Source organism: Lontra canadensis, unplaced genomic scaffold (assembly GCF_010015895.1).
Source record: "Lontra canadensis isolate GAN:19392208 unplaced genomic scaffold, GSC_riverotter_1.0 scaffold31, whole genome shotgun sequence".
In the NCBI taxonomy this organism is placed as follows: domain Eukaryota; kingdom Metazoa; phylum Chordata; class Mammalia; order Carnivora; family Mustelidae; genus Lontra; species Lontra canadensis.
Genome location: NW_022631025.1, coordinates 15,007,557 through 15,023,858, shown reverse-complemented (window position 1 = coordinate 15,023,858; position 16,302 = coordinate 15,007,557). Strand labels below are relative to the sequence as shown.

Genomic DNA, 16,302 nt, shown 5'->3' with positions numbered 1-16,302 from the left:
CGTATTTGTCAAAGAGAAAGGACTATCGCTTCTTGATTTATACCCTGTGGGTATGAAACACCCGTCACCCCCTTCGAATATTCTCAGGGCAAATAAAAATATTGCTATTTCTACTAGACATATTTAAATGATTCTATTAAACATGCATGATGAAACAGGATGTTTTCTGCTCAAAAACAAAACAGAATGTGATAACATCCAAGAGTCAAGGCCATCATTTCGACTGCGCGGTAAGAGGAAACAGCTGTGCTCTGTTGGGCCAACACGGGTTCCCCTGGGCTTTGTGGATTCCAATACCCATAAAGGAGGTAGTTAACTCAGAACAGGCTTCTGGGTGAACATCTCTATTCATGTCATTCCACAAAAGTACACTGCTCTTTAAGAAAAAACCCAGAGGCTATCAGCCTTGCAGAGACAACCATCTTGTGAGCACAGCAATGCCTAAGAGTTTCCAATGTAAAGGGTCTCTTCCCTCATACTTCTATTCTTGGAGTAATAAAATCAAATCCAATGAATCCCATTTGCATATATACCTTAAAAGATATAACTAATAAAAAAGAATATGAACATAATATTTCCATCCCTCCTTACACCAATACCACCTCTTCCCTGCTTCCTCCCCTCATCCAACCTCCCCCCCAAAAAGCCACAGAAAAACAAACACACAAAAAAAACTGAAGAATTTGAAACGTGTCTTGATTTCAGCTGCAGGAATGGCACGCTCGTTAAAAACAGTAGCCAGTGTGTTTTCTGACAAGAGGGTTCTGTTTATTAACACTGTGCCTTTCTTATCCATTTTTTCCTTTGCTTATACTTTTTCAGTGCCTTTCAGCAAATGTGGTGACTTTTATGTCTTCAGGAGCCATAACTGCTGGTTATTTTTATTTCTTCTGGTGGTCTAATATAAAAGTCCCAAAGAGCAAAATTTCAAATGACGCGCTCATTGTCAACTATGTATGTTTTGACTGGCTAAACATTAGAGAGGGAGCAATGGCCTGTAAGTCCCTTTTACTCCCAGACAAACTGCTTCCAGAGTCACTCTGAGGAGACCCACGGGAAAGAATGTTAGAAAAATCCGTATTTCAATCCTTGGAATTTAACTAAAAAAGGCAACACTGGTCACGCCACTTTCTTGCAACAGGCAAGATGAACCCAAGGGCCGACCCATGACAGCCAACAATTGGTTACTCTGTGACCCAGGAACTAAGACGGTTTTGCATTTTTTAATGGTTGGGGGCAAGTGGGAGGGTCAAAGAATATTACTATTTCAAGACACATGAAAATTATCTGAAATGTAAATTGCAGTGTCCGTAAATAAAGTTTTATTGGAACAGGGCCCGTATTTGCACACCATCTATGGCTGCTCTCACTCTGCAATGACAGAGTTGAATTGTTGCAACAGAAACCATCTGTGACCCACAAAGCCTAGAATATTTCCCAACTGGACCTTTACCGAAGAAAGTCTGCGTCCCCCTCTCCTCTGGTCCCTTTTCCTGTTGGTAACAAGTCAGACCACAGGAGCATCACAGCATGAAGGGCTCAAATCGGTCTCTCACAGACCACAAGCAGTGTGGTTCTCAGCCCCATCCTATGTGAAATGACTGGTCATCTACACACCCAAGGTTGAAACAGAAGATCCTCTGACACTAAAATCTTTCATCCAAAATGGTATTACCCATCTAAACTTTATGGGACACCTACCATGTGCCAGGCACCATACAAAGTGCTGACTTGCCACAACTCATTTGATCCTCAAAGTAATCCTGGGCCGAAAATATTTTATGTATTTATTAGCCCATTTTACAAATGAGAAAACTGAGGTTAGAGAAGCAAAGTAGCTACTCCAGGTCTACACAGCTAAAAAGGGGGGCAGAGATGGGTGTAAAACCAGGTCCTCTGACTCAGAGCTCATGCTCTGAACTCTGGATGTGGCTCAGAGATCTGAGCTTTCGATGCCCAGACGCAGGGATTCAGCGAGACAAATCAATGTACATAGAGCACTGAGGGCTGTTCCTGAGGCACTTTCTATGCCTACAAGTGTTAGCTATTACATACTGCTACAAATCTTTAGCTAATCTGGGGGGGCTATTCCTTGCATCTTTATCCCCACTATCAAGGCAGTCATTTACCCAAATCCCATTCCTCTAGATCTGAGAATTTAACATTTACAACACCCCAGCCAAGAAATCTTCATGCTTTTGTTAAGCCAACAAAGCATGGCATGTAATATTATTTATACCTCTTATGGACAATTCAAGGATTCAATATGAGTTTAAAATTGTCATTTTTGAACCTTACAGCTACTGTCTTTAATCTGCTCAAGCCACCGTTAACAAAATGTCACAGACTGGGTGGTCTGAACACCACGACATTAATTTCTCACCATTCTGAAGGCTGAGAAGTCCAACATCAAGATATTACCCAATTTGGTTTCTGGTGAGAACCCTCTTCCTGGCACGCAGATGGCTGTTTGACCACCGTGTGCTCACACGGCCCTTCCTGTGTGCAAGGACACACAGAGAGAGTCTCTCTTACAAAACCACTAACCCCGCCACGTGGGCCCCACCTTCATGGCCTCCTCTAAACCTAATGCTTCCTCGGGTCCTGTCTCCAGATACCATCACACTGGGGGTTAGGGCTTTGACACAGGAACTTTGGGGGCACACAAACATTCGGCCCACATTCAGCACCTATGAATACAGAATTATAGAAAAAACAGAACATGTAAATAAAGGTGTACATATGTTGGAATAGAGGTCCAACAATAGTAATTTAAAAAGGTTTATTGTGACCTTGAAAAATCGGCTTTTCGGGATGGGGGGGCTCTTGGGGAGTTTGCTTTAGAATCTTTCTCGCCTTCTGCCCCTCCCCCACCACCAGAGCCCCCACACACACACCCCTTCTCTCTCAAAAAAAAAAAAAAAATCAGCTTTTTGGGGATGTGATTATGCTTTAGTGTTACATAAAAAAGGCTGGTAGTAATATTACATTTATGATTACCTGTGCAAAACGAAGATATGCATGGAAGAAACAGTTGAAGAAAATATCAAAATGCTAACAATTACTTTGGGTGATACTACTATGAGCCACGTTTATTTTCTTAATTTTCTCAGTTGTCTATAAAGAATAAGAATTCCACGTATTATCAGGAAAACATGTTTTCTTTTAATGCCCTATTGAAATGTAAGTTACATGTTATTTGTACTCTATCCACAGGGTTTTTTTTTTTTTAGATTTTAGATATTATTTATTTCAGAGAGCATATGTGCTTAGGGAGGGTTGGCAAGGGAGAGAACTCAAACAGATTCCATGCTGAATACCGGTGAGATGCAGGGCTTGATCTCACGACCCTGAGATCATGAGCCAAAAGCAGGAGTCGGAGGCTTACCCGACTGAGCCACCCAGGCGCCCTAGCAGGGTGTTTTTTTATTACGAGCCCTCTTTGTCTCCTTGATCTCACCACACACACACACACACACACACACACACACACACACAATCGCTGGGGAGACTAGCAACCACATGGCCAACTGTGCTTAGAGGGGTGAGAGTTCAGGTGCAGGAAGAGTACGTCATGCCGACTGTGGGGAAACTCGTAGGTCAGTGCAGGCTGTACCAGAGGCGGCATCCACTTGGTTTTTGGCAGGATAAGAGGAGTTGCCAACGAAAGAGGGGAAGGCAGATCCAGAATACAGGCCCAGAGGGCTGGAGACCAGGACGAGTGTGGAGGAAACACGTGCCTGAGGCCGGGGAGGAGAAACGCTGACTAGGGACATGAGCACAGACAGGGCACGGGTTTCTCAGACATTTCTGAGACCCACATTAAGAAATATATTGTACATCAGGGCTTAGGAAACACACACACAATGAAACACTGTTTCACAAAAAAATGCTTATCCTTACTTTGAATGATCCCCCTCTGAAATTTTCTATTCTTGCTCTGTTCTCTTTCCTTCTTTTTTTACTGAGATGCTAGTCATGACAGGGGTGCCTGGATGGTTCAGTCGATTAAGTATGTGACTCTTGGAATTTGCTCAGGTCTAGGTCATGATCTCAGGGTTGTGAGAGTGAGTCCCCTCGAAGAACTCTGTTCTGCTGAGAGTCTGCCTTTAGTCTCTCCTTCTCCTCTGTCCCTACCCCCTGTGCTCATTAGTGTACTCTCTCTCTCTCCAAAATAAATAAATCCTTAAAAAAAAAAAAAAAAAGATGCTAGTCGTGACAAACTATACAGACTTCATGACCTACCACTGGGTCACCACTCACAGTCTGAAAAAAACAGCAGGCCAGAACATTTAATTTATCTGTATAACCACTGTCCAGAGACCAAATGGGAATTTATTCAGATTTAGGTATCTGGTACTCGTGGCAATAATGAAACACTCTCTGAATACAAAATACTAAAATGGCCTTGGAAATTATTTTTAATTCAAGAGAATTTTTTTCATTTGAGCAAATAATAAATGGACAAGCTTAAACTTCAGACTGCATGAACGCCCAATTCATTGGAAAATTACGGTTGTATTTAGGAAATAAAAAGCTGCTTAAAAAATGGCCTTGGTCTTAGCCCTCTAATAAAGACTCAAGCCAGGAAGACAACAGGATGATAAAAATGTCTCCTTTATTTAAAACAGAATCCTTTTAAAACCTGATATAGGGACAAAGAAATACACTGTATCTAAGAACAAAAAAAGAGAAACTCTCTAGAGACATATAGACCCAAGCTTAAACAAGGTGCTTACTTGAAGTTTACCTGACAGACACACAGGGGCCAGAGCTGTAGCTGAGGGCATTTTTCTATTTCTACTCAATACAAAGGCTCTCGTATACTAATACAAACTCTGGATGAATGAGAAATATTATCAAACACAGCAGGAAAAACTAAGTAGAGAGCAATGAATAAGCAATAACCTTGAAACTGAGCTCCTCTCATTCAGGAAACGAAAGGATTCAAATTTTCTGCAGCACATACAAGAAACTGCCAAAACCCATGTCCCGGGCGCCTGGGTGGCTCAGTTGGTTAAGCAACTGCCTTCAGTTCAGGTCATGATCTGGGAATCCCAGGATGGAGTCCGGAATCTGGCTCCCTGCTCCACAGGGAGTCTGCTTCTCCCCTCTGACCCTTCCCCATCTCGAGCTCTCTCATTCTCTCTCTCAAATAAATATATAAAATCTAAAAAAAAAAAAAAAAAAAAAAAAATCCCAAATTACAACAAAACCCAAACTAGGGAGTGGGTCTAGAGAGGACGTCGATAGAAAACCAACAAGCGGTCTATGATAGTTACTTCTTCATCAGCTACTTACTAGGACAACAGCCTTTAAATTGGAAACTATTTCCCTAATTTCAGCCTGTCTCAAGACACACAAGGGTGCCCCTTCACAAGGTTCACTAAGTGTTCCTGAGGGCTGCATTCCGATGGACTGTGAAAGTGCTGAGTCTCACTTGGTGGCCCTGGACACGCTGGCCAGGACACGCCGGTGGAAGCTCCACGCACCGCCATCCGAGGGCCCCACGCATGTGGCACCTTGCGGAAGGTGTGGCCCAGGCAGGGGGATGACCCAGGTGATTGAACCATTCTTCCTCCCAACTTGCTTGGGTCCCCAAAGTCCAGACTGTTTATGGGAAGGAGGGGCTAGACAGAGGTCTAGAGGTCTGGAGGTCTGGGAAGACCCAAAGAGTCCAAGTAACTCCAGAAAAGGCCAGGGGAGAACGTTAAACCCAAAGAAATGCTCAGGTATTTTCCCAAAGCAGAATTAGACCTGGGGAGGAGGAAGAAGGGTGTGAGAGACTGAACTTGGATTTCCCCTGAAGAGCAGCAAGGCAGGACAAATGAAAAGCTGTGGCTTTCTGGGGTTGTAATTAAAACAGGGTAATTACAGGACCATTCTGATGAAAATCTCCCTAACCTCTGGGCAGGAGCAGGGATGGCACTCCCCAGGGTCAAACATTCACATTCAACAACTAACCTCAGCAGCTCTAAGACAGACCCACAACACCTTCCACACCCATTCCTGGGGCTGCAACGGAGCTCCCGGAATTTGTGTGTGTTGTTAACTCTTCTTCATTAACGGATGTCCAGAAGATCATTTATCATTCTCTGAACACGGGGTCCTCGGTGGGGGGAAGGCAGGGGACTGAGACACTGGAATTTTCCCTAAAATGTCTAGGAATACCTCAGCCCCCTCCCAAATCCTTGAGCCTGAAGAAATATTTGCTGTTTACAATGTGGATGGGATGACAGTGAAAATCACTTCTGCCCCCAGGGAGAGAAGAGGAAAACTCAGTGCTCTCCGGGACAGTAGCTTCCCACCAATGTGCAGCGGCTGTGTAAACTGCAGGCTTTCCTAATAATTACTAGGAATTTGCTCTCCTTCAGTTCCCACTGTCCAGCTGCAGAAGTAAGGGTCTTCGCTCATCATCTGTTCTAACAAATTGCAATTCTTTGCCTACGGTCTTAAGACATTTGGCAGAAAATGAACATTTGGTGTTTAATTATGAACAGAATTCTTTTTGAGTTCTAAAATTATAGCAATAATATTTATTCCCATCAACCCAATGCTACATTCTTAAATTTGTCATTATAACCCTATGAGTATATAAATGTTGTTTCCTTTAAAAAAAAAAAAAAAAAAAAGAGTGGCACCTGGGTGGCACAGTTGGTTAAGCATCCAAATCTTGGCTGCAGCTCCGGGTTGTGAGATCAAACCCCACTTGGGGCTCCGCGCTGAGCACGGAGGCTGCCTGGGATTGTCTCTCCCTCTCCCTCTCTCCCTCCCACTCATGCACGTGAACTCGTCCTCAATCTCTCTCTCTCAATTTTTTTTTTTTTTAAAAGGCTTCTGGTTTCTGTGTGAGCCCTACATAACTTACAAAGTGATGGGTGGGCTAAGAGAAGCTCTGAAACCTTCCTGAGACTTTCTACCAAGCAAGCTCTGAACTTGAATCCAGGGCTTAAAACAGTCACCTCCAAAATGGACAGGAAAAAGATGGGAAAACAGTATTTTGCAGAGACTTAATTTCAAAAAACTAGCAGAATATATATATTCTTAGAGCTCATATCTACAAGCTTGATGTTACTGAGTTACGTTAACTTTACATGTTTTCCAAACATTAAAAGTCCTCAACGTCCCAATAGCCGTTCATGAATTACACACACACACACACACACACACACACACACACTTTTTTTTTTTTTTGCAATTATCCCAACTGGAATCTCATGGGACACACTTCTGCAAGGCCACCCAAGGTAATCTTCCTCCAGGCAACTGAGAAAAAAAGCAGAAACAACAGATAAAAATAAACTCCCCTGTCCTTTGTAGCTAGAGTCTAAGTGAAATCAGAGCAGGTGGGGCACCTGGGTGGCTCAGTCAGATAACCATCTGACTCCTGATTTTGGCTCAGGTCCCGATCGCATGGATCTCGGTCCTGGGGTTGGGAGATGGAGCCCCACAACAGGCTCAGCATTCAGTGCGGAGTCTACTTGAGATTCTCTTCCTCTGCCTTTGCCCCTCCCCTTGCTCATGCTCTCACTCTCTTTCCCTCTCTCAAATAAATAAAATTAAAAAACAAAACAAAACAGTAGACACAGACCCATACTAGTCTTTTGGTCACAGTACATCAGAAAGGCTCAGATGTGTTGGCCAAAGGTCCATGTGACAGGGAGCACGTATCCAAGAAGGGAAAAAGCAGCCAATGACCAGGACTCAGGAGAGACTAAGGAGCAGATTTCCCAGTGCTGCTAAACACCGAGACTGCTAGGCCAGATGTCAAGACACAGGCGAGACCTGGTACCGAGCAAAAATCAGAAAATGGCAGGAGCCCGCTGTGGAGAATAGAGATCCTACCAAGCCAGGGTCAATTGCTGGGCACCCTTCCGAGCCCCGGTACTTAGGTACAGAACTGGTCCTCGAGAGTAGGAAGGCATTGGGCAAGGACAAGAGGCAGCCCTGTCGAGGGGACAGGCTCCCTGAAAGACGAAGTAGGCGGTCACCCTAGGCAGTGACTCCCATTTCTCAGAGGCCCAGGTCCCAGAGGGCAGCTGCTTGGGTGACTTAAATGAAGAACCTGAGTGCGGAGGAATCCCTAACATCATCATCATCACCATCGTCTTATTATTATTATTATTCCCTATTATTATTATTATTATTATTCCCTAACAGAAAAATTAGGTTGAGAACAATGTCGAGCTGACACACCATTCAGAGATGAACTCTGGAGGGACAGGTTTCTGTTGCAATGCTCCACAGCCAGCTTCCTTACCTAAAAAAAAAAAAAAAAAAAAAAAAAAAAAAAAAAAACCAAAACCAGCAAGAATACCTTCTGTTCCCTGGGTTACTATCGACAAACTCACACTGACTCATCAAAACAAGAGGCCCAAATGCAGCCGTAGAATCCTGTAAACCTGCGTAAGCAACATTTTAGAGAACATCTTCAGATTCTGGTGTTTTCAAGCAAGGAAATCTAAGACTCTCTGGAACCTTCCAAATCTGGAGTCTGAGATACCTGCCAGCTGTGGCAAAAGGCGAAAGGGACTTTGCTCAGCCTGGCTGCCCCTAGCACACTCGGAGACCTAGGACTTGGAGGCAGGTCCCTGCACTTAATGGATGGGGTCAAGAGGTTTCTAGAAGACAGAGCCACCCCAGAATACTCTCCAGGAGGAAGTCATTTCTTTGTCTCATGCAAGTGAGTTGATTTAAGTCTCTCCACCCTGATGAGGGATTCCCTTAATAGAATCTACAAGTTTCCCAGAATCAAGCAAAACCCCTGGAGTGCAGGGATGCCAGAAAGACTTCAAGGTTGCCTGCAGATCCTTGTAAGGGGCCCGAGACAGACCCTCCAGCGAGAGAGTAAACCAGCTAGTCTCTAAGGCCTTTCTTAATTTAAATTCAGATCACCTCAGGCTCCCTGGAAATCAGGAGCAAGAGACTAGGAAAGGACTTCTGTTCAGGGCATTCTTTGGCCCCAAGAATATTAAATCAGAGTAGTTTATCAAATTCTAAGGGATGCTAATGAGTTTTAAAATCCCATGCTAACCAAAATGCAAATACAAAACTCTCCCCCCAATTCGGACCCTAAGAGCAAGTTGAGGAATTTGCCCTGTTGACTCTCTAAAAACACGACAGCCCCCAAACATAAAGTGGGAAACAACAAGCAAGAATCCATTAGGAGGAAGTGGCCACAGCAGTCCCACCAGTGACTGAAGTGACTTTGAGCTGTGACCCCAACACATGGCTTCCCCCTAAACTACCACAGCTATGGTTGACGTCCTGACAAACGGATACACCCATGCAAACACAGAGGACCCATGGGCCGGAACTCCAAGTCTCGCTTTCTGCATGGAAAGTACAGTTTTCCACAAACTGTTAGCACAAGGCAAATGGCTCTCTCTTTAATTCGGAACAAATTTCTCCAGGTCACAGCTTCCAAGTGTGTCCACCCTGTCTCCCTGGCTTCTCTGAGAGAAGCCGAGCCCTAGCAGTCAAGCAAATGAAGAGAAGAGGACATCAAGTGATAATCATTTTGCCCCAAGTGATCTCATTTTGCCTGAGTTCAATGATGGTCTCCCCTCTTCTGCCTACCAAACTCCGACACAGCATTCCAGATTCTGCTTAAATTTCCCCTCTTAGATGACACCCTCCCAACTTCCTCAAACTCTCTGCCCTGGCCTGCCCAGCCTCTCGATTCCCATCTCCTAGCCCATGCATCATGAAGTTTCTGTTTAAGGCATGCTCACACGTTTTTGGTAGGAAGGTCTAGTGGTAAAACCCTCTTTGGAGAGCATTTTGGAAATGTCTATGAAAACGACATTGCGGGGCGCCTGGTGGCTCAGTGGGTTAAAGCCTCTGCCTCCGGCTCAGGTCATGATCTCAGGGTCCTGGGATCGAGCCCTGCATCGGGCTCCCTACTCAGCCAGGAGCCTGCTTTCCCCTTCTCTCTCTGCCTGCCTCTCTGCCTACTTGTGATCCCTGTCTGTCAAATAAATAAATAAAATCTTAAAAAAAAAAAAAGAAAGGAAGGAAGGAGAAAGAAGAAAGAAAACGACATTGCCCATACACTCTGGTACAACAATCCACTGTCAGGACTGTCCCTCAGGGATTTACTCCCACCCTAGTAAGGAACAAGGCTGTTGTAACTAACAGGGAAATAATCTAGATGTGCATCAATGAGGATCTAATTAAACAGATGCAATGCACTGTCAAGCCTTGTACAAAAGCACATGGGGAGCTCTCTCTGTGCTGTTATCTACAATGTTGTCCCCAAACTTCTTTAATATACTTGAGTATCTCTTTTTTGGGAGGAGGGGGCTTTTTTTTGAAGTTTTTTTTTAAAGCTTTTTTGAATTTTTTTTTTTTTTTTTGAAGACTTTATTTTTGCAAGGGAGAGAGAGAGATCATAAGCAGGCAGAGGGGAGGAGGGAGAAGCAGACTCTCTGCTGAGCTGGGAGCCTGACAAGGGGCAATCCCAGCACCCTGGGATCATGACCTGAGCCAAAGGCTGATTTTTACCCGACTAAGGCACCCACGTGCCCAGCTTTTTTGAAGTATTGACAAATTGATAGAAAATCTTTTTTTTTAAGATTTTATTTATTTGTCAGAGAGAGCAAGTGCACACAAGCACACAAGCAGGGGGAGCACCAGAGGGAGAGGGAGAAACAGGCTCTCTGCTGAGCAAGGAGTCTGATATGGGGCTCCATCCCAAACCTGAGCCAAAGGCAGACACTTAACTGACTGAGCCACCCAGGCAACCCAAAGTGATAAGAAAATCTTGATGTGACAGCTCACATCAGTCCACTGAAAGTTGCTTCTGCATCCCTCTCCTGCTCTCCCTCTGCCTCTCTCTTTCTCTTTCTCTCATGTATTTTGTCTTCCTCTGAGCATTAAGCAACTGAGTACTACTTTGGCAACGGTTTTCACTGGACATGAGGTATGAAGTAAATGGGGATCAGAATATGCCACTGTCAGTATGCCACTTGGTGTAAGAATTATTCTGACCCGAACTGACCTCTACTGAGAAAAAGCAGACACAGAAGAACTCTCTACCCTCCCCTCACTTGCCTAAAAGCAGGGCATAAATTCCCCTTGTGAAGGAGTTCTGCTCCATACAAGAGAACAACTCTTACTATCAGATGGAGATGACATCTAAATGTGGCTGCATAAAGAAACCTTACTAAAATAACCCTTAGCTTCCATTAGTTTCCCCATATATTTACCTTCCCACAATTTACTGCCTCTAGAAAACAAAACCCCTCTTTCCTTTCATCACTTCTCCACAATGTATCACCCTTTGTTAAAATGGCCAGTAAGCTTCCAAATCTACCCCTTCTTTGGATTTTCACCTCGTTTCTGCACAGCCCCTGTGCAGGTAAACCTGAAAACATCAACTAAACTTGTATGCCTTTTCTTCCTGTTAATCTGATTTTGTGTCAGCTTAATTTGCAGGACCCATAAACAGAACATAAGAGGGTAAAGAGGAAAGGTGTTTTTTTTTTTTCCCCTCCCTTACACAAGTATGTCAGAAAAGCTCATGGCACTAGTCACACTGGAGTCAAGCTGTGCAAATGTTGAAACATAAGAGGGAGGGGACCCCACTATTTCCAGAACTAGTGCTGATGGATACTGCCTGCAGCCTTTGCTGCTTTATAGGGAAGCTTTAAGAGGTACCCAACCATGGCCTACCCCACCTTCTTCCAGACAAAAACTTTGTTATGTATCAAGACTTTGTATTTATTTGCCATGAACAAAAAAGTTTAGTTGCTGCAAAGTTACAAGAAAACAAAAGGTTATTCTACTCTCAAAAAGTGTCTAATAGCCTAATACAGATGCACTGAAAGAGGGGAGTTAAACAACAAAATTGCAAATAATACAATCGCGTAAGTTAATGAAGGTGACTGCCCAACGAAAGGCGGTCCAATCTAATGGAGTCTTCATAGACTTCTCTGCCCAAAAAGCACAGCTTCCACTTAAAGTTTGTGTTCCATTCCCAGGTCAAACCAACCACTTCCTAGCTCTGAGACCTTAAGTGGTTTACTTAACCTCACTAAGTCCTACTTCACCCATAAAAATGGGGATATTAGGACCCACCTCATAGGGAAGTTAGAATAATTAAATGAGATGGAGCATATCAAGCACTTTGCACAGTACCTGACACTCAGGGCCAAATAAATGTTAAGTATTACAATTATAATCATCACCATCATTCTGGAATTTCCAAAATGCTTCCTGAACTTTGATGCCACCAGGCATCCGTGGAGCATGAAGTTTAAGAAGGACACTACCCATATGTATATTTCCAGCCAATCCCATATTCTCGCCTTTGACTAATTCATTTTTTCAGAGCGGAAAAAAATACACAAAAGCTCAGATCATTTTAGAGGAAGTCTTTTTTTCCTCTCAAAAATGTTATATAAGCAGCATATGGGTGACATCTTTGAAGTTTACGATGTTTTTACTATAAATACAAAAGAACCCCAAATACTGGCATTTGCTTCTTCAAAGTCCCATGAATTTATTTTCCTAAGACACATAAAATATTTATGCTGCTTTACTTCCACCACCAAAATCAATAAGCCATTTGAAAGAACTGGTCAAGGTCAGACCTCTGGCTTCCAACTACAGTGGAGGGTTATCAAACTGACTTAGAACGAGATGATTCTAGTCCAAATCTCACTCAATATCCTTTGGCCATTTTTATAGGATACAGTCTCAGAATAAAGTCTCTTTCAAAAAGAAGAGTTTTTGTGAGAACACAAGGTGCCATCTACACTCTACCATGCCCTGTGGGTTCACCCTAATTGAACTGCAAGGCTTGGGAGGGTGGCCGACAAGAACCAAAGTGCTTGATATATAAACCTGAGAGGCCATATTGGTCCCGAAGAAGGAGGAGGGTCCCATGAAGAATGAGCTGAAGACCATGAAACATGACACTTTTTAGCAGGCTGAGAGCACCTTGGTGGCACATCTAACAATGAGAGGTGAGAGTTTCAATGACAGACCTTGAGTGGCCAAAAGTGACCCTACAGAAAGACCTCAGTAGGAGGGGCGCCTGGGTGACTCAGTAGGTTAAGCATCTGCCTTAGGCTTGGGTCATGGTCCAGGGTCCTGGGATGGAGCCCCACATCAGGCTCCCTGCTCGATGGGGTGGTTACTTCTCCCTCTTCCCCGCTCACGCTCTCTCACTCTCTCACTCTCTCGCTCTCTTGCACTCTCTCTCTCTCTCTCTCTCAAATAAATGAATAAAATCTAAAAAAAAAAAAAAAAATAAAGACATCAGTAGGCAAGGAAAGGTCAAAAACATGAAAATTGATTTTTCAAGCAGAGCTTCGGCAACAGTATACCCACTACAGGAAACAAGCCAATCAACAGTAAAACACTTGAAAATTGAAACTGAGACTCCATTCTGAAAATAATTGTTTATATTTTCTTTTTTTAATGAAAATTTGACGAAGAAAAATAACACCTGAGAGAAAGCAGTGATTATCACTAGATAGGTAGGGATAATATTTATATATTCATACATTTTTCTATATGTATTTTCTAACTTTCCCGTAAAAAAATATATTACAAGGTTTGAAGAAAAGAAGAAAGAAGAAAAAAATATTACTTTTATTTTTAATGACGAGATTTTTTCCTAACAAAACGGGTAAAAGATCAGCCATCCAATTACGGATAGGGGTCAACTTAAATTATTATCTATAGATACCTAAATCTCCATCAGACTCGATATTTTCATGGACGAGACCTTATTTTATTGCTCCCAGGAACCCCAATGTCTAGCACAAGGCCCAAAACATTAGCTGCATATATCAAGAAATGTTTAGCAAATGAATTTTGGATGTGGCTACAAACCCAAAGTCTGGTATAACCTTAGGAAGGTACAAAAGAAAACAGTCTCTTTATGGGATATATGCCAATCATCCCAATAGATACACTACTCTTCATCATAGTTTAATGTCCCTTGCTACTGAAATCTTCCATTAAGTCCTTTGTCCTCCCTCCCCCAGCTCCCCTCCCTTCAACACAGCCTATGGAATTGAACCATGCTGTTTTGCCCGGGTCTTGCCCTGCAGGAAGCTAGAGGGACCACCACCAGGATGTCACGCTTGTGTTTCTTACAGAGATGTGCAGTCGACTCCAACACTTTGAGAGGCCCCATGGGAAGTTTTATGGATCTCAGTACCAACAACATATCTCTTCTCTGAGAAAGTAACACATTTTATCGTTACAAAGAGTAGGAATCTTATAATTGATTTTTTTACCTTTATGCAGGAAGCCAAGAGCCAAATCTATAGTCACTCTTCAGAAACCTTGGCAGACCTTAGGACACACGTCTGTAAGTTAACCTTTTCTCTGGTTCCCTTTTATTCTTCCCTCTATATGGCCCTTTTCTTTTTTTTTCTTTCCTTCTTTCTTAACTCTCATCTGGGATGAGGCTCAGTATAAACAAACCAGGAAATCAAAAATTTAATACAACCCTCTACTCCCAATTCCAAGCAGCTTTAGACACTTTTCACCCATGCATCTTGCCTGCAGGACAAGAAAGTAAAGCTCACTCTCCTCACGGCTACCAACCTTTTCTGTGCATCTGTGACCACAAGATCTGACTGAGGACGAGAGGCATTTTCCTTTCCACTTCCACTCACTAGTTCTAAACTACATAAGACCTCACGCAGGAATGGTGATATAAGGCAGAAGAGCATTATGACTAGGAAGGCAGATTCTTTTTTTTTTTTTTTTAAGATTTTGTTTATTTATTTAACAGAGAAGACAGTGAGAGAGAGAGAACACAAGCGTGGGGAGTGGGAGAGGGAGAAGGAGGCTTCTGGCAGAACCGGGTGCCTGTGTGGGGCTAGATCTTAGGACGCTGGGATCATCACCTGAACCAAAGGCAGATGCTTATCGACTGAGCCACCATGGAGCCCCAGGAATGCAGATTCTTAAATCAGACTACTTGAGTGCTTACTAACCCTGCCTGTTCCTCCCCACTGGGCCGCTGACTCTGGGCAAGTGACTTAACCTTTCTGTGCTGTGCCTTAATTTCCCAACCTGTGCAATGGAAACAATAATGGTCCTGACCTCACAGGGTTGTGGTGAGGAGCAAATGAGTTAATATATGTAAAGTGATTACATCAGTGCCGGGCACACAGTAAATGTAGACCAGTACTATAATAGGACAGTTTTGTTTCCAATTAAGCCAGGCCACCCAGTGTTTCGAGTCGGACTGAAAGTAATATTTCTCATTGTAAATTCGTAAACTAACAAACCGATTTCTATGGTGACCTTGAGTATGGATCTCATTTATGAATCCGTATGGGGTCAAAGCCATCTCTAAAACAGGAGACATTTTCAACCCTTTGCCTTCTGATTTGCTGAAGAGAAGGAGAAAGCAGCGGGGTCCAACCGCGAAAATGTTTCCTGGGTGTGTATCCCTAACTGGTAACAGTATGATCCTTCAACCAAACCAGTGTACGCACAAGTCATGGACACGCTTGCACACCACAGTCAGTGGCCCTCCAGCCGCAGCAGTGATATCACTTAAAGTCTGGAGATGAAAAACCTCTTGAACAGCTAACTTCTCCGGACATTCTTTAAAATAAAGTACTTTGTTTAGCCAGCAAAGAACAACTCTGCTTTGTTGGGTGCTTGAGGTCCTGATTTACATCCAAATTGAGAAAGCTGCCACATCCTACACATGCACTTAAAAAGCAAACCCCTCATCAGATTCCACTTATAAAAAAGCAGGGAGCCCAATACTAGCCACACCCCATCTCTGCTCACCGCAAAGCCAAAGTCCCGGCAACTTCCTTCACACCCAGCTCAACAAAAAAATTTCAGTCCCCAGTGAATGACTGTCAAGTATAGGAGTATGTACTTAATTTTCATATGAAATGACTTGAAACCGCCACTGTGTGATGATAAAGAAAGAAAACTAGAAAATCATGAAAGGTGTAGTGCCCGCAACCAAGGTTACTTCGAAGTTTGATGTTAAGTGGATACATTTCAGCTCGTGCTATACTTAAATTAGGGGAAGATTCTAAGGAAACGCCCCAAAGTGCATCAAAGCCATTTATCTTCCACATCCTACGTTTCCCGTAATTACTCACCAAATGAATGCACGAGTTTGTTACAGTATTGAATTGAAATACGTCACTCTCGAGTCTCCCTATCACAGAAAACATGCTAAGAAGAGAATAAAAAATGCACAGACTATCGGCCACGACCGGCGCTTTGAAGGAACTGGTCACCTCACCCTCTCCAGTTTCGCAGGGCAAACTCACTGGGGGGAAGCGGAGGCAAAGGACTTGG

The 16,302-nt window shown here is 43.4% G+C and overlaps 1 protein-coding gene across 3 annotated transcripts in view; it reads right to left on the bottom strand.

The window, feature by feature from the left end:
* Positions 1-16,302, bottom strand: part of OSTF1 (osteoclast stimulating factor 1) — a 53,390-nt gene that overhangs the window by 36,229 nt on the left and 859 nt on the right. The gene's annotated exons all lie outside the window — the stretch shown is intronic.